Below are 23,824 nucleotides of genomic sequence, written 5' to 3'. Positions count from 1 at the left end.
GAGTTGCAACCTGTTGCAGGTATTCCCTCCTCTTGAGATTTCCTTCTCTCTCTTTTGGAAGTTTTGGAAATGGAGTCCAGAAGGACATACATGTGGCACCCACCCTCCGCAGGTGAAACAGTTTGCAACTGGAGAGAGGGTATTTTGGGCTGTGGCACCACAATTTATAGCTCAGCTGGTAGAGCATGAGATTCTTAATCTCAAGGTTGTGGGTTTCAGCCCCACGTCGAGCGAAGAGATTCCTGCATTGCAGGAAGTCTAGATGACCTGCATGGTACCTTCTAATGCTACAGTTCTATGATTCTAACCAGTGAATGCCCTTTCCTGGTGCTAATTTTGGGTTTTTTATATCTATCTATCTATCTATCTATCTATCATCTATCATCTATCTACAGTGGAACCTTGGGTTGTGGACGTAATCCGTGATGGAGGCACGTCTGCAACCCGCAGCGTTCACAAGCTGAAATGCCGCGTCTGCGCAGGCACCGGCTTCTCCACCCCATCGCTCAGCCTGGACACTGAGATCCAGCGCCGAGACCCTTCTGGTGGTTCCCTCATTGTGAGAAGTGAGGTTACAGGGTACCAGGCAGAGGGCCTTCTCGGTAGTGGAACCTGCCCTGTGGAATGCCCTCTCTTCAGATGTGAAGGAAATAAGTAGCTATCTTGTCTTTAAAAGACATCTGAAGGCAGCCCTGTTTAGGGAAGTTTTTAATATTTAATGCTGTATTGTTTTTAACACTCGATTGGAAGCTGCCCAGAGTGGCTGGGGAAACTCAGCCAGATGGACGGGTATAAATAATAAATTATTATTAGATTATTATTATTCTGCACATGTGTGAAGTGTGATTTAGGGCTTCTGCACATGCGCGAGCAGCGAAACCCGGAAGTAAGCCGTTCCAGTACTTCCGGGTATCCTCTGGTCCTCAACCCGAAATCTCGTAACCTAAAGCAACATGAGGTATGACTCTATCTATATCTATCTATCTATCTATCTATCTATCTATCTATCTATCTATCTATCATCTATCTATCTATCATCTATCTATCATCTAATCTAATGTACCTTTTTATTTGTTTCAGCATCAGGCGTGGTTCCAGCCACTTGTGGGAGATTCAATTGAAGTTCTTACTTTGCTGTGACCACTAAACCAAAAGGAATCTCCAAAGAGGGAGGGGAAAATAGGGCATGTGATTTATTTGTTATTTTACTTGTTCATTTATAAGATTTCTTACCTGCCCTTCACCAAAGGTCCCAGGGCATGTCACAACTAGGAATGGACAGATCTCTCCATGTCCTCCACCATGTTTCTCATTTTTCCAATCTTAAGAATCTATTCTGCACATTTGTGCAGCAATCTGTGGATTCCACCCTCAAAATCCTCATGAGCATTTAAATGTGGCTTTCTCCCAATAAACACATTTTTGGATGAAGTTTTGAGCAATATGCACATATTCACAATACAATTTTCTCATGAAAATTTACCAGTATTTTTGCACGTTATTTTCACGAATAGGTGAGTTCTATGCACAATTTCACCCTAACACAGAGCTTTCCAAATTTTTCACGTTGGTGACACACTTTTTAGACATGCATTCATGTGACACACCTACACACTGCAGCCGACACACGTGTTTGGAAAGCTCTGCCCTAACATATGAAATTTTCTACACACTGGTTTGTCGAAGAACTGCAAAATTCAGATAAGTGTGAATTTCATTTTTTTTTAAAAAAATAATATTTATTAAAGTTTCAAAGAAGTTACAAAAATGAAAAGAGAAAAAAAGGAAACAAAAAATACAAAATACAGAAAAGTAAAAACAATTAAAAACAAATCAGTCTTTCCATATCTTATCTTTCATTTGCTTGTTTCCCTGACCTCCTCACACCTCCCTTTTTTGTATTCTAGTTCAATAGTTGTTTCAGCAAGTCCTTACTATTTTTGCTTTTATCTTAATATTTTATCTTGATATATTGTAGCTTTACATTTTTACCTGTTAACAATCCATTTTTACATACCACTTTATAACATTATTGCTAAAACCACATATCTTCATTCCAACATCCTTCTAACATTCCTTAATTTTACAGTGTTTCTGTAGATAATCTTTAAATTTCTTCCAATCTTCTTCTACCAACTCTTCTCCCAGGTCTCAGATTCTGCCAGTCATTTCCGCCAGTTCCATGTAGTCCATCACCTTCATCTGCCATTCTTCCCGGGTGGGTAAATCTTGTGTCTTCCAATAGTTTGCGATGAGTATTCTTGCTGCTGTTGTTGCATACATAAAGAAAGTTCTATCCTTCTTTGGCACCAATTGGCCAACCATGCCCAGGAGAAAGGCCTCTGGTTTCTTCAGAAAGGTATATTTAAATACCTTTTTCATTTCATTATAAATCATCTCCCAGAAAGCCTTAATCTTTGGGCACGTCCACCAAAGGTGAAAGAATGTACCTTCATTTTCTTTACATTTCCAACATTTATTATCGGGCAAATGATAAATTTTTGCAAGCATGACTGGTGTCATGTAACACCTGTATATCATTTTCATAATATTCTCTCTTACAGGTAAGTGTGAATTTCAAAGGATTGCTGGGTTTCGGTTCACGTATGGGTTTGAGAACTGTGAATTAGGTCGTTTCTCATTGCAATGCAAGCAAAATCAGATTTCTGCCCCATCCCCAGTTACAACACAATTGCAGAAAGGGATCGAAGAGTAAAATATAGAAAAACAAACAAAACAGCTCTGGCGAGAACAGAACAACGTAAATTCAGCTAAAGTGGTGGGTTCCACAAAGCAGAATACCATAATTGGCAAAGCCCAGGGAACAAAGGTGCTAGATGCAGCTCTATAGGGAAGCCCCCCTGCAAAATAGGGAGTTTCCTTGATAAATAGGGAGAGTGGGTGTGCAGGATATCGCTAATAGATGGCAATCCACTGGTTGTCTATTTGTTACAATAACAAATTCTAGGTGATGGTACCGTTAATACATAAAGCCCTCAATTTAGTTGAGAAACTGCCTTACTCCATATGTGCTCACTAGACAACTTCGATCTGCAGAATTTGCAGTTATTATGTTTGTTCCGCACTTGTAAGAAATCGATCTTGTAGCATGTCAGCATCGAAGCTTCAGAACTCCCTGCTTATTGACACCCGCAGGCAGATGCTGTCACTATAATTCTGCAAAGAAGCATTTTTGATCAGGCAAAACTATCCAGAAATGCAGAAGTCTAAATGTGTTCTCACCTGTTTTATGTTTTTTTTTTACAATCCATTTAACATTTCAAAATTTGACTTCCTTTCCCCCTCTTTCTGTGGCTCCTTAAATTTATTTTTTAATATCTTCTGCATATCCAAAATCATTTAACTTGCTCATTTAATTATCTACAGTAAATATATACTCTTCTACAACTGCAGGTTATTAACAACAATCCTGCTAATGTTTTTATCTGTTTACAAGTTATCTGTAATATTCAATGAACCATTTGCATGGGTTGTAAAACTAATGAAATGTACGAATTTGAAAAGTATAAATAAAAAAGTAATCTGTTGCTGTTTTATAGCTCATTGCTTTACTTCATAAACTTTCTGAGGAGCTCTTTTTAACCCTTTCTCACTGATAATTTTATGTTTTGTTTCTGCAAGCTGCTTAGATGGCCTGTTCACAATCAAGCGGCATATATTTTTGTTAACTAAATAAAATGTTTGCTTGCTTGTTTTAAAAGGGGGAGGGAATCTCATTCCCAGTTCCTGCACTGATCTGGTGCCTCTGCCGGGACTTTGCTGTGGCCAAAGAGCTTCAGCCAGCCTTCCCTTCTGCTCTGTCAGGTGGTAGAATTACACCGGATGCCAGGATCTCGGCAGGCCCCTGCCTCCTAGCCTTTTTATCCCTCTGGGGCCATGCTTCATCTTTTGTGACCCTCCAGAGATCTGGAGCATCGCAGATGGGAGCCGGCACCTGTTCCCTCCTGTCTCTACTTTGTCGTGTCCAATGCACACTTGACGGCTCTCCGTGCAGCTGAGCGCAAGGGAGAAGCCGCAGCAGCCACACCAAATATGTCACGGCTGGTCGCTTTGGGTGCAGGATAGAGACAAGGGGACTTAAGGGAGGAGATAAAGAGCCCGTCGGGAGGCAAGCCTTTAAACCTGCCACCCAACTTTTGGCTCTAAAATAACTCCTTGCTGACCATTTATAGTTTAGATTGATGGTGGGGGAATGCGAGGATTATTAGATAAGGCCTCGTCTGCCCCTAGGACATGTTATAAGCGTGCTCTGGGAAGAGGATCAGGTTAGCCACTATATAAATGCCCAGGCAGATTGGCAGAGGTGTCGTGAGAGCACCCGCGTGAGTGGAATTCCAAGGCACATCCTGCTTTAAGGCTGACATTTCGAGGGGAAGCAGAAAGATAGTCTCTCCGGAAACCTGTGTCTACTCGAAACATGCCTCTCTCTGTGTCTCTGTGTGTGTTTATGTACAAGTCGTAACACAAAGCAGTGCTAGCTAAGCAGCTCACCAAAACCCGGATCAGAATAGCGTCCATTGTGTTAGTCCACAGACTGGACAAGAAAGAAGATTCCACCTAAACATTAGGAAGAACTTCCTGACAGTAAGAGCTGTTTGACAGTGGAATTTGCTGCCAAGGAGTGTGGTGGAGTCTCCTTCTTTGGAGGTCTTTAAGCAGAGGCTTGACAACCATATGTCAGGAGTGCTCTGATGGTGTTTCCTGCTTGGCAGGGGGTTGGACTCGATGGCCCTTGTGGTCTCTTCCAACTCTATGATTCTATTCTATGATTCTATGATTCTATGGATCAGAAAGCTCACCAGGATCAATGTTGTGTACCCGGCCGATGCCGTCCCTAGAGCCGGTCCTACCATTAGGCACAGTGATTTGCGGTGATTTGGGGTCGTCTTTCATGTTTAGTGAGCTGGATGGTGCAATTAACGAAGGCTGTCGCGGCGGAGCAGGGTGTTTCAAACCTCCTGTTTTACCTCAGTTAAACACCCGGCCATTTTGACCTCCCCATTCTCCCTGCCCCGGAAATGAAACCAAGTTGATTGAGGGACAGCCCAGAATCTGAGAAGGGTGGGGTTAGGGTGACCGAAGGGAGTTTTTGTTTTAATTGCAGATAATTATTCCCCCAGAAATTCTTCGAATAAAGTATAATAATAATAATATCTGCCCAGAATGTCCTGTAAATTGAAAGCAACAACATAGCAAGCAAAAAGTTGGCCTAGGACCTTTCTCTATGGATGAAAGCTGCATCCACAAACAGTTGCCAAGGACCCACAGCTGCTGCTGCTGAAACTACAGCTGCCGGGACATCCTTTACTGGTGCTCTAATGTGTCCTGGGCAGCTGGCAGTGTGGTTGCCCACAATTGCTCACCGCAAGGCACTGAGGGCAGACTCTCCAAGTGTCCCTATTTTCCAGGGACAGTCCTGGATTTACAGAAGCCACCCCGGTTTCTGGTTTGATCCCAGAATGTCCTGCTCTTCCTTAGGACGTCCCTATTTTCACTGGAGAAATGTTGGAGGGAATGGAGTCATCTGACCCCCGAGACATGGAGATAAGTAACTATACAACCTTTAGAAGACATCTGAAGGCAGCCCTGTATAGGGATGTTTTGTAACATTCAATGGCTGGTGTATAACAACAACAACAACAACAACAACAACAACAACAACAACAACAACAACAACTACTATTATTATTATTATTATTATTATTATTATTATTATTACTACTACTACTACTACTACTGAATAAGACATCCCTATTTTCTTTTTTATATTTTTATTAGTTTTTTAATACACCATTTTCAACAGTCATTCAACATAATTCACATCTTATACAATTTTTTGACTTCCATCAACCACATCTGAAAATTTCCCATTTTTTTCACTTAATTTACATTTCTTAATTTCACTATTGCTTTTAATTATCTTATCTACTAACTCTCTCATCATAGCCTTCCTTACAATATTTCATATATTCTTCCTTACAAAACTTCTTGCAGTCCTACTAGCGTAATCTGTTGATTACAGTTGCTTTTCAAATAGTTCACATATTTATTCTGAGAACCTCTGGTCCTGCAGGTTTTGAATCCTTCCTGTCATCTTATCTAATTCTGCATAGTCCATTAATTTTGTCTGCCATTCTTCTGGATGTGAGGGTGATCTGGCGGCGACATCTGTCACCCCATTGATCTCCAGGGTTGATTCGGCTGATCTGGCTGACTAGGCGGGTGTCCCCTTCCTCCCTCACCGCTCCATGTGCATCCCTCCCGAAGCTGCGCGCTCGGTGGAAGAGGACGACCATCCCAGATAGAAGGAGTGTACTGTTCTTCAGTCAAGGGTATACGATAGCTGCGCTCCCCTGCTAGAACCTCCAAACAAGACGTCCCTATTTTCATATATTGGAGGGTATGTGGGTGCAATATTGGAGAAATATTGGAAGGAATGTGGGTGCAATTATGCTAGTGAGCAGAGGAACATAAGCCGAGCTTTGCTGGATCAAGCTGGTGGCCTCCTTATTCTTACAGTGGCTCGTCCGATGTCTCTGTGTGCCTCCCTTATCCTCAACACAGCCCTCCCTCTCTCCTGCATACACTTGAGTCGATCTCCAAGCCTGAGTTAACCTACCTCATGCAGAGCGGGGAAGCCAGATGGGTATGAGGGACGTGCAGACAGACCTCCAGCCTTGACCTGACATGATTTGCCTTTTGTGCAGCAGAGATGCTGGCGGTGCTGAAAGAAGGGAAGGAGCTGAACCGAGCCCTGCTGCAAGACCTCCATGCATGGCTGTTGCCCAAGCACCAGGGATTGAAGCATCCAGACCTCCAAATCATCTAGGGCTGTAGCTCAGTGGAAGAGCATCTGCCCCTCATGCAGAACGTCCCAGGTTCAATCCCCGGCGTCTCCAGGTAGGGCTTGGAGAGAGCCCTGCATGAACCCCTGGAGAGCTGCTGCCAGTCAGTGTGGATAATACTGAGCTAGATGCATAGCTGTCAAGTTACAGCAGCCTCAAAAATAAGGGATCAGCAGCCAAAATAAGGAATTTTCCAAGCACAGGTATCTTCAACTTCTGAGCCCCTCCGAGCCAAAGGCAGAAAGCCCAGCCAGTAGCCAAATGAAGCCTCAAGCAGTGGTTCCCACAGCACAGCAACCCGGCAAAGGGGATGCAGCAAGGGAAACCACGCCACCTCTCCGCTGGGAAGTGCTGAGCAAAGGCGAGTCCCCAGGCAATGCGGCCGATTTGATGGGCACAAGGCATGCAAGCTCCACCCCCCAGTTGTTCTCAGACTCCTTATTGGGTGAGCAACACAGCCAAGCAACACAGTTGGAGCCTTCCTCCTCCCTGGCCAGCAGGGAGGGAGGGAGAGGACCTGCTTCCTTTGAAACCCGGGAAATTTAAGGGACATCATCAGTAAGGGACAGCAGCGGGCCACGGCACTGGGATAAGGGACTTTCCCGCCAAATAAGGGACGGTTGACAGCTATGGCTAGATGGGCCCTATCTTCCTAATGACACTGGGTGATATTTCTATCCATTGTACCTCTTGGCTTCCAGAGTGGGTTAAGAATATAAGAATATAAGATCAGCCTCCTGAGTCATGCCAATGGTCCATGTAGACCAGCACCCTGTTCTCACAGTGGCCAATCATGTGCCTATTTGGGAAGCTTGCAAGAAAGTGCCATTCAGATGTGCTGAGAAAGCACAGTTGCATTGACTTCCACCAATCCCACAACACCTCCTTTACTTCTCATTGTGTCTTCCTGTTTTCCTTATTGTCTCTATCCTAACATCTAGATATAAATCCCTCTTTCTTATCCTGAACGGTCCAGATGGTCCAGAATGAAGTCAATGTTTGTTTTTCTTTTTAGTGTTTATATTATTAACTTGTAAGATATGGATTGGGGACATGGGTGGCGCTGTGGGTTAAACCACAGAGCCTAAGACTTGCCGATCAGAAGGTTGGCGGTTCAAATCCCCTTTACGGGGTGAGCTCCTGTTGCTCTGTCCCAGCTCCTGCCAACCTAGCAGTTCGAAAGCACATCAAAGTGCAAGTAGATAAATAGGTAACGCACCGGTGGGAAGGTAAACGGCGTTTCCGTGTGCTGCTCTGGTTCGCCAGAAGCAGCTTAGTCATGCTGGCCACATGACCCGGAAGCTGTACACCGGCTTCCTCGGCCAGTAAAGTGAGATGAGCACCGCAACCCCAGAGTCGGCCATGACTGGACCTAATCTTTACCTTTAAGATATGGATTTGGTTTTTTTGTATGTTGGTTTTTGTGTTTTGTGTACAGTGGTACCTCGGGTTACATATGCTTCAGGTTACAGACTCTGCTAACCCAGAAATAGTGCTTCAAGTTAAGAACTTTGCTTCAGGATGAGAACAGAAATCGTGTAGCAGCGGTGCAGCGGCAGCAGGAGGCCCCATTAGCTAAAGTGGTGCTTCAGATTAAGAACAGTTTCAGGTTAAGAATGGACCTTCAGAACGAATTAAGTATGTAACCAGAGGTACCACTGTATTGGTATTTTTTGTGTTGCTGTTGGGTGGAAAATACTAATAAAATTTAATAAATAAATAAATAATAAAAGAGAGAGCACAGTTGATGGGGCTGATGGTGGCCCTAAACATCCCAATATTCACCTGCTTCCAACCACCCTCCTGCTAACTCAAGCTGGATTCCCCACCCGCAAGTCTAGCCTCCTTGGCCCCCTCTGTTCCGAACACACATCCAGGAAGGCGGCGCATATTCTGAGCACAGGAGCGCAGCAACGTGCTGAAGCGAGCAACCGGCACAACCCCCTTTGCTTATTTATTTAGGCGCATTAGGGGTTATCCAGGGTAGACACTGTTACAGAAGAGGGAAGAAAACAAGCCTTCATTTGCCCAGCAGGGAAGCCGTAGCCCTCAGGAGACCAGTAAGCATAGCAGCACCTCAACGCAGGAGACTGGTGGCATGGCAGCACGAATACACAGGGGACCAGGGAGCAGGCCTGGCTTCACAGAGGAGCTGAACACTTCAGTGACCCTGGAACAGAGGACACAGGTGGGGCACAGGATGTTCTCGCAAGGCCAGGGCTGATCTGCTTAGCTCAGCATCCCCTGAACCTCTGATAGGCTTGGCACATTAGATGCAAACATTTTAAAATCCCAGATGGCTGCTCTCTCTTTCTCTCTGCCTCTTTCTAAGAGAAAAAGGAGCCAGGGTGTGTGTGGATTTACAGCAGAGAAACAGCAGGGGTGAGTGTGCTTAACCCATTTCCCTCCCATCGCTTTTCTACTGCAACTCTCCCTCTCTGCTCCTTCCCCATAGTAGGAAATGTAAACGGAGGTTTCCCTTGAAGCACATTTTGTTTTCTGAATTGCAATAGGCAAAGAGAGTTACTGCACGTGATTCTTCCACCCCAAAAGGTTTGGTGTTAGCAGAAGACATTTTGCTGCCCAAAGCAGTGCCTCCCTGCCACTCCAGTTTTGAAAAGCATTGCCACTCCCATGAGCTTCCAAGCAAATCCTTTACACTAATGCCAGGGAACCAATGTGGGACCCAACAAACATTACCAGCGGTCAGGGATGATGGAAGTTGTAGTTCAGAAACATCTGGAGGGCCAAAGGTTCCCCATCCCTGCCTTATGTTCTTGCGTTCTTCACTCATGTCTTTTTTTGGGCACCAGCTGAAGATGTTCTGTTTAAATGAAACCTTGGCTGGATCTGGTTTAGGGCTACATCCATTTTTGGTTACCAGGCCTGCTGGCTTGGGCCTGGGACTGTGAGTGCCCAGGGCCATGCACACTATGGGTACAAGGGTGTCTGACATCAGCACACCTGATGTTGGCACCCCCTGTGGTGTACTGATGTCACACACGCATGCCAGCAGGCATGCAACGGCCCGGGCACATTTTTGAGAGGGGCAGAGACATCACCTTGCCAACAAAGGTCCGTATAGTTAAAGCTATGGTTTTCCCAGTAGTGATGTATGGAAGTGAGAGCTGGACCATAAAGAAGGCTGATCACCGAAGAATTGATGCTTTTAAATTATGGTGTTGGAGGAGACTCTTGAGAACATCAAATCAGCCCTGAGTGCTCACTGGATGGACAGATCGTGAAGCTGGGGCTCAAGTACTTTGGCCACCTCATGAGAAGAGAAGACTCCCTGGAAAAGACCCTGATGTTGGGAAAGATGGAGGGCACAAGGAGAAGGGGACAACAGAGGACGAGATGGTTGGACAGTGTTCTCAAAGCTACCAGCATGAGATTGACCAAACTGTGGGAGGCAGTGGATGACAAGAGTGCCTGGTGTGCTCTGGTCCATGGGGTCACGAAGAGTCGGACATGAATAAACGACTAAACAACAGCAACAGTGACCAGGCACACACTCCCACAGGCTCCTTCATTGGAGCCAGGCCCCTCACGCCCAGTGGCAGCTCTGCTCTCAGGTCAGGGCTTTTGCTGCAGTGGAGAAACATGACTTCCCTTCTGACTAAGAGGAGTGGCAGAGGCAACCATGCCATTTTGCAAAATTAAGCATTCATTCTTCAGGTACCCTTCCATCATTTTATTCCTTGCATGGTTCATTTCCCGTCTCCATCCCGCTTCCATTCTAAGGCAAACACAGCAGCCAATCAGCAGGCAGCCATCCAGGAAGTGGTCCAGAACGAACGGGCTTGTATGTTTCAGGCCGAGGTTTCATGCTCCTGCAGGATGCTTTCTGCAGTCTATCCAAGGAGGGAAGAGGAATGGAATGTGTGATGACAGCAGCCTGCAGAGAGGCTGTCGGCAGCCATCTAAGTCAAAGGCTGTCATGAGAGCTGTGGGTCTCTGGCCTTCCCGATGAGCTAAAGCTGGTATTCAAAAATGGGAGCCCCAGTAGAGGGGATATTTTCAGAGGGTGCGTCTTGATAAATGCACACAAGCTGGATTGAGCCAGAGGAGGACATGAGCCCTGTTGAATCAGGCCAATGGCTTTTCAAGTCTGACATCTTGGGCAGCCAGATGTTAGTGCAATAGACCTCTCTTGCTGCTGCTTCCCAGCCAGTGGTTTTCAGAGACAGGCTGTGTCCGATCATGGAAGTAGGATATAAAGTAGCAGCTGTTGACAGCCTTATTCTCCATGAATTTGTCTAATCACCCTTTAAAGGACTGCTATAAAGCATCTGCTGGAGGAGACTCTTGAGAGTCCCATGGACTGCAAGAAGATCAAGCCTATCCATTCTTAAGGAAATCAGCCCTGAGTGCTCACTAGAAGGACAGATCGTGAAGCTGAGGCTCCAATACTTTGGCCACCTCATGAGAAGAGAAGACTCCCTGGAAAAGACCCTGATGTTGGGAAAGATGGAGGGCACAAGGAGAAGGGGACGACAGAGGACGAGATGGTTGGACAGTGTTCTCGAAGCTACCAGCATGAGTTTGACTAAACTGCGGGAGGCAGTGGAAGACAAGAGTGCCTGGTGCGCTCTTGTCCATGGGGTCACGAAGAGTCGGACACGACTAAATGACTAAACAACAAAAAGCATCTGCAAATGCAGTGGTAGAGCCAAACTGGTGCTCCTGCTGGTTCCTTTACAATCCCCCCCCCCCCGGTGCATCTCTCCTCCCTCCTCCTGGAAAGCAACAGCAACCTACCTGCTGGGAAGCTGAAGCTGGCACAGCGAACCCACCTCATTTGGCAAGCTACTTCCAGAATTCCTGGGTGCCTTCGGTCTTCAGCTCAAAGCAAACCTTCTCTTCTCCTGATTGCCTGTTTTCAGATTATAGATATCGATATGCTCCTTCTCCTCTAAAGGAAGCCAAAAGACCTAAGTTTTTACAATGTAATAGGAGTCTGCTGGATCAGGCTCATGGCCCGTGTAGTCCAGCATCCTGTTCTCACAGTGGCCAACCAGAAACCCCCAAGCAGGGCCAGAGCACAAGGCATTCTCCTCTCCTGTGGTTTCCAGAAACTCATATTCAGAAACATTACCTCCTCCAGCTGTGGAGGAAGATCATAGCCATCATGGCTAATAGTCACAGAGCCTTCTCCTCCATGCCCACCCCCCAATTCTCTTTTAAAGATGTCCAAGTTGGTAGCCATCACTGCCACCAGTCATTAAACTAAAGTAGAGCCAAAGGACTTCTGGATGGTTAAGTCCAGTCAAAGGAGACTATGGGGTTGCAGAGCTCATCTCGCTTTTTAGGCCGAGGGAGCTGGCGTTTGTCCACAGACAACTTTCCGGGTCATGTGGCCAGCAGGACTAAACCGCTTCTGGAACAGAGCAGAGCAGAACAGAACAGAACACCGTGATGGAAACCAGAGCGTGCGGAAACGCCGTTTACCTTCCTGCCACAGTGCTACCTATTTATCTACTTGCACTGGTGTGATTTCTAACTTTGAGGTTGGCAGGAGCTGGGACAGAACAATGGGAGCTCACTCCATCACGGGGATTTGAACCAACAACCTTCTGAACAGCGAGCCCAAGAGGCTCAGTGGTTTAGACCACAGCGCGAAGAAGGACTCTTGTTTTATCTGTCCACAGGGCTCCTGCATTCAGCTTCATTGCGTGTCCACGAGATCTGGGGTTATGAGAGCTGGAGAAAAACCTTTCCTCTAGCCACTTTCTCCATGCCAAGAATAATTTCACAAACTCCTGCCATGTCTCCTCCTACCCACCTCTGAACATAGAAGCCCCAAACATTGCAACCCTTCCCCACCCCTCTCTCCCTGGAACGTCTTGCTGTTCCCAAAGCTGGGCAACTGTTTCCTCCCCATCCTCCTGGTGATTGTGGGGTATTTATGAAATACCAGGAGAAAGTTAATTAAAGGAGTCAGCCGCTGGCACATGGTGGACGTACCAAGCACACGCCAAAAGGTAAAGGAGGCCCAGTGGGAGCTTGCGTCTTGTAATCCCGCTGAAATGAGATAACTATCCTCCCTGTTCGCTTAGCTTCATTCTTCTTCTCTCGCACACAAGCTGCCACTACAGGGCATTCCTCCCTGGGCAAGCGTGCCTGGTCTGGTCTAGCCCAGGAAGCAGTGGGGCAGAGCTGTTCTTTTCTGGAATGCTAACCAGTCTGCCTGATAGATGTGCACAATTCCCTTGAGCTCTTACCTGTTGCCATACCTCCATGAAGAGATCTTATCTCCTTTATTATAGCCAGCATTCACTCTTGCGAGCGGTATTTGGGTATGCAGCAGGGTTTCAAGCAGAGAGAAAGGGCTTGTTATTTCTCTCTTCTTTTTAAAGGGGTGGGGAATAGCCCTGTTATATATTCTTTCTTGTATTTCTTTTTACCAATCCTATTTTGTGCAAAAAGAAGGGGAAAGCTCTTGGAACAGGAGTTCCAGCTCCTTAGATTCTTCTCGTCTTCCCTTCCCACTTGGTTCTGGGAGGGAGCTAGAAAAGGCTGAAAAGGCGCCTTCCCAGTGTTTGGTGAGAAAAAGCAAAAACGCCTCAAGAGCTAAAGGCTGGTTCGTTTTAATTAAACTTTCTCCCAGTAGCTCAGAAATATTCCATGTCAGCAGAAGACACACTGACAATTTCTATATATGAAGGAGGCCCCCTGTTGATATTAGGTAAAGGGACCCCTGACCATTAGATCCAGTCGTGGCTGACTCTGGGGTTGCGGCAGTCATCTCGTTTTATTGGCCGAGGGAACCGGCGTACAGCTTCCGGATCATGTGGCCAGCATGACTAAGCCACTTCTGGCGAACCAGAGCAGCACACGGAAACGCCGTTTACCTTCCCGCTGGAGCGGTACCTATTTATCTACTTGCACTTCATGCTTTCGAACTGCTAGGTTGGCAGGAACAGGGACCGAGCAACAGGAGCTCACCCTGTCGTGGGGATTCGAACCGCCGACCTTCTGATTGGCAAGTCCTAGGCTCTGTGGGTTAACCCACAGCGCCACCCGTGTCCCTTAGCCTGTTGATATCCCTTCACCGCAAAACACCCACACAAAATCATGCTGCATCAATGAGGGAAGGAGCTGTCAATTTTGACCGCTCTCCGTTTCTGACGTTTCCAATCTTCAATTCTGTTCTCCGAATTTCAGAAAGCGAAATTACATTCAGAAAGCAAATATTCAGAAATTTGCTTTCAGAGAAAGTAATTAGGTTGGTTCACCTTTAAATGGAAACTGAATCCTAATTTTCACCCATTCCTCTTTGCCTCTTCTTGTAGGGGCAACTGTCAAAGGCACATTGAAGTACTATCGGAACAATGCTTCTTGTGATCCTGGGCATCTTTGGAAGAAATCCATTATTTTCAGGAATGTGTGTCCTTCCAAGGTATGTCCCCGATCTTGGCTCTCAATGGCACAGAGGATGCCCATATTCCTTCAAGTACTTAAAAGCACACAAACACATCAAAGAGTTGAAAGTGCTCCAGATGTGTTACTGGAGTGGAAGAAAAGAAATGCATTGTTTTTCATTGCGACAACTATGCTTGGGTCAGGCTTGGTGCATTTGCCTCCTATGGGATAAAGGGAAGAAGAGGCTGCCATTTTGCCAGGGGAGAGTCATTTCAGATCTAGGTCCAGTTACCCACAATGATCAACATGTCCCCACTAGGCCAATGGCTGATGCATTTTTTAAAAAAAGTATTGGAAAGAATTGTGTTCTGATCCATCAGCTCCTATCCACCCTTTAGCTCATGTAGACCTTTAAAGAAAACAACCATTCCAGTGTCCTATCGTTCAGCCTGGACACTGAGGTCCACCTCCAAGGGTCTTTGGGCGGTTCCTTCATTGCGAAACGTGAAGCTACAGGAACCAGGCAGAGGGCCTTCTAAGAAGTGGCACTCTCCCTGTGAAACGCCCTCCCACCAGATGTCAAGGAAACAAACAACTATATGACTTTTAGAAGACATCTGAAGCCCTGTATAGGGAAGGGTTTTTTTTTTAAATGTTCGGTGTTTTAATGTGTTTTTAATATTCTGTTGGGAGCTGCCCAGAGTGGCTGGGGAAATCTGGTCAGATGGGTGGCATATAAATAATAACCTTCTTATTCAGCACCCTCCCTCCCCTAGGAGTGAAATTGAACAGGCCAAAGCTTCGTTGCAAACCAGCTTGTGTTTTTCAGAGCTCTATGAAATTTGTCTGGATCTATATAACCTTATGGGACGTGGGTGGCGCTGTGGGTTGCCAATCAGAAGGTCAGCGGTTCGAATCCCAGCAACGGGGTGAGCTCCCATTGCTCGGTCCCTGCTCCTGCCAACCTAGCAGTTTGAAAGCACATCAAAGTACAAGTAGATAAATAGGTACCACTCCAGCGGGAAGGTAAACGGCATTTCCGTGCGCTGCTCTGGTTTGCCAGAAGAAGCGGCTTAGTCATGCTGGCCACATGACCCGGAAGCTGTACGCCAGCTCCCTCGGGCAATAAAGCGAGATGAGCGCCGCAACCCCAGAGTTGGTCACTTATATAACCTTACAAAGCAACCGGTTATCTTGGTTGATGTCACTTTTAGAATTAAGCAAGCAATGGGTATCGGACCATCGCATCTCCCCGTCAGAAAGTTCATAAGAACATGAAAACATAAGAATCTGCTGGATCAGGTCAATGGCTCATCCTGTTCTCATAGTGACCGACCAGATGCCTGTGGAAAACCCTCAGGCAGAGTCTGAGCAGAAGAGCCCTCTCACCGCCTGTGATATCCAGAACCTGGCATTGAGGAGGAGGAGAAGAAGAAGAAGAAGAAGAAGAAGAAGAGGAGGAGGAGGAGGAGGAGGAGTAGTTTGGATTTGATATCCTGCTTTATCACTACCCGAAGGAGTCTCAAAGCGGCTAACAACCTCCTCCCCCTTCCTCCCCCACAACAAACACTCGGTGAGGTGAGTGGGGCTGAGAGACTTGAGAGAAGTGTGACTAGCCCAAGGTCACCCAGCAGCTGCATGTGGAGGAGCGGGGAAGCGAACCTGCTTCACCAGATTACGAGTCTGCTGCTCTTAACCACTACACCACATCGGCCTCTGACAGTGGAGGCAGAGCATAGCCACCCTCTACACTTCTCCTCCATGAAACCTTCCAATCCTCTTTTAAAGGCATCCAAGTTGGGGGCCATCACTGCCTCCCGGGGTGAGCAAGTTCCACAGTTCAACAATGCTGCGTGAAGAAGTATCCCCCGTTCTTAGGTGGCAGGTTTTCGTTCTGCCTCCTCTCTCCCTTCGTAGGCCCTCTATTGCATTTGTGTGATGATATAACAGATAGTTCGGGGGGACGTTCCGCTGGGGCAATGGTCCTAGGTGCATTTTTCGGGGAGGGCTGTGACGCTGCCTTGGCAGCCCTGTTTGGCGAGGTTGGGATCGAAGGGCGCATGTCTGTTGTGTCCTTCTCACCCTGCCCTGCCAGGCCCGAGCCAATTCCCAGCCTTGCAAAGAATCTGGGGGCTGGCACCGCTCTGGGGGCATTGGCGGCAAGGGCAGGGCTCGTGCGGCAGGCTCCGTTCACCCTCCACACCCCACTCCCCTGGTGTGTGCACCTGCCCCGGGCACCGGCAAACCACGCTACGCCACTGGTGGCATGGAAGCGCCACAATGAAGTCACTTTAGAAAAAAAAGTATACTGGTTATATAGGCCTACTCCAGCGAGGCTAGGTATGGAGGCGTGCTTTTTGTTACGCAGAATCCTTTTCTTGTATACCCAGCACAAAATCCATCCGCTTTCTTTGTGGGTTAAGCAACCTGCTGGAAGGGTGGGCCTCCCCCTCCGCTCTAGGTTTCTTTTAGATATTAAAGCTATTGTAAGCTAAATATTTCACACTCCGTTCCAAAGGCAGACTTAGACAGGGAGCAGGATATGCTGTGGGGTATCTCCTCGGCCACACTCTGCAGAGTTGCCTTCCCAGTTCCTTTCCAAGGGATGATCTTGGCAGCAGATCATACAGTTCAATGTAAACTGTGTCCATTGTTAACTTGGCCTAACATTCTTCGTGGCTGGAACAACATTCCCCCCCCCCCAGCGCCTTGAGCCGAATTGTTGCTGAATCCCCTGAAGTCTTGTCAGCTATTTTTATTTAGCTATTCTTCCCACACCCCTCTTTTTTCATATTCACCGAAACAAAATAAAGGGTTTTCCTTTCTCAACCTAGCTTTGGACTGAGGGAAAATGCAAAGGCTGTTTAATGTCTAGTAGAGCCGATTGTGATAAAAGGATTCGTTTTTGTTTTTGTTACGCTTAGAAATAATTCAGAGTAACCGGCCGTCTTTCCTGGATGCCCGGAAAAGTAAGTCCAGACTCTTGCATTGTTTGCAGATTGATATCTGGAGTACGGCGATATTTCCCCCCGACACTCCGAGAGGCCAGAAGACATGTTAGATTGTGCATGCATAGTTATAGAAGGCCAACAGGTGAATGTTGGATTCTAAATGCAGTCCCCAAAAGAGGAAAGGAAGATGCCCTAAACTAATCTGGCAAAATATACCCAATCATGATGGATGCAATCCCACTTCTAAGCGTTTGAACATCATTTCCTCAGGGGCAGCCATTCAAAAAAGGAACAGCCCACCATAGTAATTGGATGTGGACTCAACACTGGAAAAAAGGGATGCGGGTGGCGCTGTGGGTTAAACCACAGAGCCTAGGACTTGCCGATCGGAAGGTCAGCGAGAAAATATGGAGAAAATGATGTATCGTTGGTACATCACCCCGGCAAAACTGGGGAAGATGTATAAGACCGGAGACAGCACATGCTGGAAATGTAAAACTAAAGAGGGTAATTTCTTTCACATGTGGTGGACCTGTGACGAAGTGAAAAGATTTTGGGGACAAATTTACGATGAATTAAAAAGAATACTGAAATATACCTTCCCCAAAAAACCTGAAGCGTTCCTTTTAGGTATGATCGGAGAGGAGATCAAAAATGAAGACCAAACATTCTTTCAATATGCAATGGTGGCCGCCAGGATTTTGTTAGCGCAAAACTGGAAAACTTCCAATATCCCCACCATTAGAGAATGGCAAATGAAATTATATGAGTATATAGAATTAGCTAGAATGTCACAAAAAATTAGGCATCAAAAAATTGTTAAGTTTACGAACGACTGGAGTAAATTTGTAAGTTACATTGAAATCAATCTAGGTATTACCAAAATAACAGTGGGCGGAATCTAAAACCTGCGATGTAAAGAGCTGATATAATACAATCTGCAGATAAGCGATGAGTTTATTTTGCCTAAACTGAGATGGAAGGAAGTCAATTGAGTGATGTTATGTTGGATAGTTTGTTTTATGTTTATAGGCGTTGTTTGTTGTTGTTGTTTGTTTGTTTGTTTGCTTTTCTTCTTTTCAGTCTTTTTTCTTTTTTGTATTGTTTGATGTCGTTTCCAAAATATCAATAAAAAGATTAGTAAAAAAAAAAAAAAGAAGGTCAGCGGTTCGAATCCCCGCAACGAGGTGAGCTCTTGTTGCTTGGTCCCTGCTCCTGCCAACCTAGCAGTTCAAAAGCACGTCAAAGAGCAAGTAGATAAGTAGGTACCGCTCTGGCGGGAAGGTAAGCAGCATTTCCGTGCGCTGCTCTGGTTCGCCAGAAGCGGCTTAGTCATGCTGGCCACATGACCCAGAAGCTGTACGCCGGCTCCCTCAGCCAATAAAGCGAGATGAGCGCCGCAACCCCAGAGTCGGCCACGACTGGACCTAACTGTCAGGGGTCCCTTTACCTTACAACACTGTAAGGTTAAGGTAGCCTATTCTGTTTGCCCTTCAGCTTGAAAATGCTCTGCCCTTTTCAGAGGTCCTCTTCAATTCCCGCTGCCCGCTCTGCTGGGACTCGTTTTCCTCCATCAGCACTAATCCATAATAAATGAAGAGAAGTTTAATCGGTTGTAAAGTGGAGCCTCCTAAAAGCTTAATGGGGATGGTTTTGTGGGGAACTGAGCATCGTCATTTGTAATCTTGCTACACACACACACACACACACACACACACACACACGGGTTCCGTTCCAAGGGTTCCATGTATATGCAAAAATGCATACACTAGAACCGCGCCCCTCATATAAGCATCATTCTGCAGCTGGTCTCCAAGTGGTCCTGGACCCCCAAGCAAGGCCTGCTCAGTCCATGGGCTCTGGGATGCTCTTGGGAGATTTTGCAGAGCCCTCCAAATTCCCATGAGATCTCGCGTAACCATTCCCAGGCTTCCAGAGCCGGTGTGCTGAGTGGGCCTTGCCAGGTAAGCGAGGCAGAGTGCTTAAAAACTTTTACCACACTGGGAAAACCCAGAGCAAAAAGGAGCTCTTAAGCTTTCTGCCTTGTGCGCATTTTAATTGGTGCAATTTCAGACAGTTGGACTTCAACTGCACAAGTTAAACGAGCGTTAAGATGCTATCATATTCATATGCATGCGCACATGCAATATCTACAACTTGAGCTGGTGAACACTTCATCCCATCCGAACTGCTGAGTCAGTTCCTCAAAACGTACCGAGTGGGTATGTTTGCAAATTCCATACTGTTTTACTAAATATATCAGGGGCAGCGAGTGCTATGATCTCCAGATGTCGATGGATTCCAAACCCATCGTCCCCATGGCCAATGGATGGGGATGATGGGAGTTCTTTTCAGCACGTCATTGGCTGTCCCTGCAACATAGCAATGGAAAGGATGCTTCTGTGGATTAACGTCCTCAGGAGCCCACCCTGAGGTCCACCTGCAGCTCCTTTGCCCTGCCCCCAGCTAGAAGGAAGTCTGCAACTGAAATCAGAATCACCAATAGGAGCTAGAAGAGATTGCTCTCCATAAAATATGCACCTAATTGTGCTGTGCCTGCGTCAAGGCCAGCTCAAGACATTCTGCTACTCAATAAGTTTCAACCACTCTGCATTGCCCAGGCAATCCCAGAATGGGGATGGGGGGGGGCAGGGATACCACCCACTTTGCATTTAAAGGGAAGTTACCTAATCCTCACTTTCCAGAGCAAGATGTAAACTGTAGTGTCCTTCAAAAAAACCACACTTCTCAGATTTTGCAATGCAGTTCTCCAGCCAAGTATTGTGCACAAATACACACACATACACTGCAGAAAAGTGTCTATAAAATGCATATATTAGTGAAAATAATATAACAAATGCATTATGTTAGGGGAAATTGCATTGCAAAGATTGTGTTGGTTATATACATGCAATTTTGCTTATTAATAGAAATTCTCATGAAAATGCTTAATTTTTTTTGAGAATTCCTTTTTTTAAAAATGTAGAAATGCAGCCCCCTCCCTCCACGAAGTAATCCAATCCTCTTTTAAAGGCATCTAGGTTGGTGGCCATGACTGTCTCCTTTGATAGCAAGTTTCATAGCTTTAAATATGTACTGCATGAAGGAGTTTCTTTTATCTGCCCCGAATCTTCCAACATTCAGCTTCACAGGATGTCCCCTGTTCTGGTGTTTGGAGGGAGAAAAACCTTTCTCTATTCACTTTCTCCATGCCACGTATCATTTTAGGAACTTCTATCATGTCAGCTTTTACTCACATTTTCTATAAACCATGATGTCCCAAATGCTGCAACCTTCCTCCATAGGGGAGTCTCTCTCCATCCTCTGGATCACTTTGTTTGCCCTTTTCCAAACCTTCTCCAACTCTGCCAGATCCCCAAACAGCCCAAGGGGGCTGAATCAGAGGCACTTAAGGTGGTATAGCTACCTTGCCAAACTTGGGTCCACAGCTGTTTTCAGACTACAATTCCCATCATTGCTGACCACTGGTCCTGCTAGCTAGGCATGATGGGAGTTGTAGTCCAAAACAACTGGAGACCCTGCTTTACACCACACCACTGCTCTAGTGCAGGACTTTACACTTATCTGAAGCTCCCTCTTCTTATACGTGACACTGAAGTAATGTGCTCTTTTGCCAACTGACCTGCCACCCCATCAACCTCTCCCTGGCTCAGCTAAAAAAATGATGCGCACCAGGGATTAATACGGTCACCCACATGCTATTAAGGCCATCTTCCAGAAGGAGTGGATCTAGGAGAAGATCCTTCTCCAACTACCACTCCTTGATAGATCCCAAGTAAACCACTGAGAAGGCAGCATCTTTGAAGAGCACGTCATTGTACCCGGGGTAGGGAACTTGTGGTATTCTAGATGTCTGGGGTCTCTCAAGCCTCTCTCAGCCCCAGCAAGCATGGAAAGCAGTCATGAATGATGTGACCTGTAGTTCAACATCTGGAAGACCAGATGTCTCCATGTTTGGCGACCAACTGCTAATTTCAACATGAAAGTCATTCCTCCCTTAAGGCAAAAAAATTTGTGCCTTTGGCATCTGTACACAGCACACAGGTCCAAATAATCATGTATGGTCTGCAGCAATGGCCTGGGAAGTTACATCCTAAAGCAGAAGGGGCAGAAGCCAGAGATTATCCTCTCTCTGTGTGTGCTTAACTGACAATGTCTACATCGGACCTTTGCTATTACTTGCCTGTTGCCTCCTATGCTTCTCTTCTTTCTGGCCTACTTGCATGCCTTTGCACTCTACCGTTCCTGGCCCAGATTCCACCCTAAACTCAAATCTTGCCAGGACTTGCCTGCAAAATGCCAAGAGAGAGGGAGAAAAGGAAGTGGCTGCTTGCAAGCTGCAACAGAAAAATCCATTTTGCATCCAGAATACAACCCTAAAAGCCCAGTCCAATGATTCTGCAAAGGGTTGGACCCTGCTGGCTTTTGAAGAGTGTTCACACGATTCCTCTATTAGGAAACGGATCTTCAGGCCCACAGCACAGAAGCTAGAGACCCACTGAAGGTGGGGGGTGGAATGGGGGAAGACATGGAAATCCAAGAGGTTCACAACACCCCAAGAATCCTCTTATAAAAGCAGGCAAGCTCCCTCAGATTTATTCTGCAGCAGGAGAGTCTCACTCAAGTATTATTTGATCTCCCGAGGGTTAATTATCCTGGTTGGTGATAGAACACAAACAAACACAGAAAACGGCAAATGGCCAAAAGAACTACAGGCTGCATAAATTGGTGCTGGAACATCAGAGGCGTTTGGTGAGTGAAAGGGGTTGCAATAAATAATAATAATAATAATAATAATAATAATAATAATAATAATGGCAGTGCCAGCCCAAAGTTCTGCATGATCAGATTAGGAGGTGCAGATTGAATTCCCCTCCTTCAGAATCCACTGTTGACACACTTTGGGTAGATTAAGTAAAGAACAGTTTCCCCCCTCAAGTGATTTGCAGTTACAAGCACCTGTGCATCCAAGTCTTTTTGGGACTGAGCATTTGAATTGAGTTTCTATTAGCACGGCCAGCTTGACATCTTGCCTTCCAAATCTGAACGACCACAGGGTCCAAGGGACTAGGAAAGCAGAAAGCATTGGAGAAGCAGTTTGAAATGTTACACCAGTGAAACCATTTTACTAGGTTTTGGAAGGCAGTGGCACTGCTATACAAGGGCAACAATTGATGTTTTTTTTAAAAAAGGTTCCCATTCAAAGTTGCATTAGATTTTTTTGGGGGGGGGTAGAGTAATAACCAATGAGAAGGGAGATATTGGGATGATAGTCCCAAAACCATTTTGAACATTTAAAGAGCCAAGTAAGGGGGAACAAAAGTGTCAACTGGCAACATTTGTTATAAAATGCTTTAATAAATAGTTTTCTTCCGAAAGCTATCGAAGAACATGTCAAACAAAATGTACTGCACAGAAGTTCCTGCAAATTCCCGCATTCATGTACTGTATAAAATAAAAGTGGATTCAAAAAAACATTCAGGGTTACATTGAGTGGCCAAAACGTTGAGAGAGAAACATCAATTTTCTTTGCAATGATAGGATAGCTAAGTAATGTAGGGTTAAGTTTTCCCAGTAATTAAAATAAAGATATAGCTCATTTCTTTAATAATAAAGCTTTTTTTTTCTTTTTTTAAAAAAAATCATTAACAACCACCCCACAAATAATGCACAAGCCTTCCGTTATGAATAACCATTTCTTGCAAGGCATTCCACCTTCTGAGACGGAAACAGGCATTTTGACAGATGTTGTGCCATGACCCCCTTTGGAGACATCTTGGCAGGACTGGCCAGGAGGAGGAGGAATGGAATGAGAGGGCAGAACGGGGGTTCCCAGGGAGACGCTGGTCTAGGAGTTGGGGAGAAGAGCAGGCTAGGAGAGAGGAGGCCTTGCCTTGGTGACAGCAGATAACCCTGGCTGTCACAGGGAGCAGTCTGACTTGCCTGCCGCTGCTGTCTCCTGTCAGGGCAGCACTGCCTGCCTCCAGGGAGAGAGCTGAGACGAGAAGGGACAGCGAGCTGGCCACACCAGCTGTGTCACCGAGGACATGGCAACATCTGCAGCAGCAGACTCAGCCTTCTTGCGGGAGTCCCCCCTTGCTTGCCCAGACCCAAGGCTTGTGAAAACAACCGCGTGGATGACTGGCCCGGTCTCCAAAAGCGGAGCCTAGGGTGTGGTTCAAGTGTTGCGGCCTACTAGCTTACACCTAGCCAGACAGCCACTCAGCCACCCTACAGCTGGGGGGAGGCAGCGGGAGGACCGTTTGGGGAACGTGGAGCCTGCGGGTGTCCAAGCCACTGTGTCTCTCCCAAGAGAGACGCGTGGCTCCTGGCCCAGAAATGGAAGCAACAAGAACTCCCCACATTGGAAGATTGGCAAGTAAAGATGGTCGAATACGTGGAGCTGGTGAAGCTGACAGCGAAGATTCGGAATCGCTGTGATGATTTGTTCCAAAAGGACTGGGGCAAATTTATACTCTATATGAAAGAAAATTGCAAACAGTTGAATACGTTTGTAGGTTTAAGTTGAAATGTTTGGTAATGGGAAATTAAGAAGCTGATTTACTTGTAAGTAGGTGATTGTTAAAATATTGATTTAACGTAAAAAAGTGAATTTAGGAA

Source organism: Podarcis raffonei, chromosome 1, assembly GCF_027172205.1.
Source record: "Podarcis raffonei isolate rPodRaf1 chromosome 1, rPodRaf1.pri, whole genome shotgun sequence".
Lineage (NCBI taxonomy): Eukaryota > Metazoa > Chordata > Lepidosauria > Squamata > Lacertidae > Podarcis > Podarcis raffonei.
Note: the sequence above shows the minus strand (reverse complement) of the source record.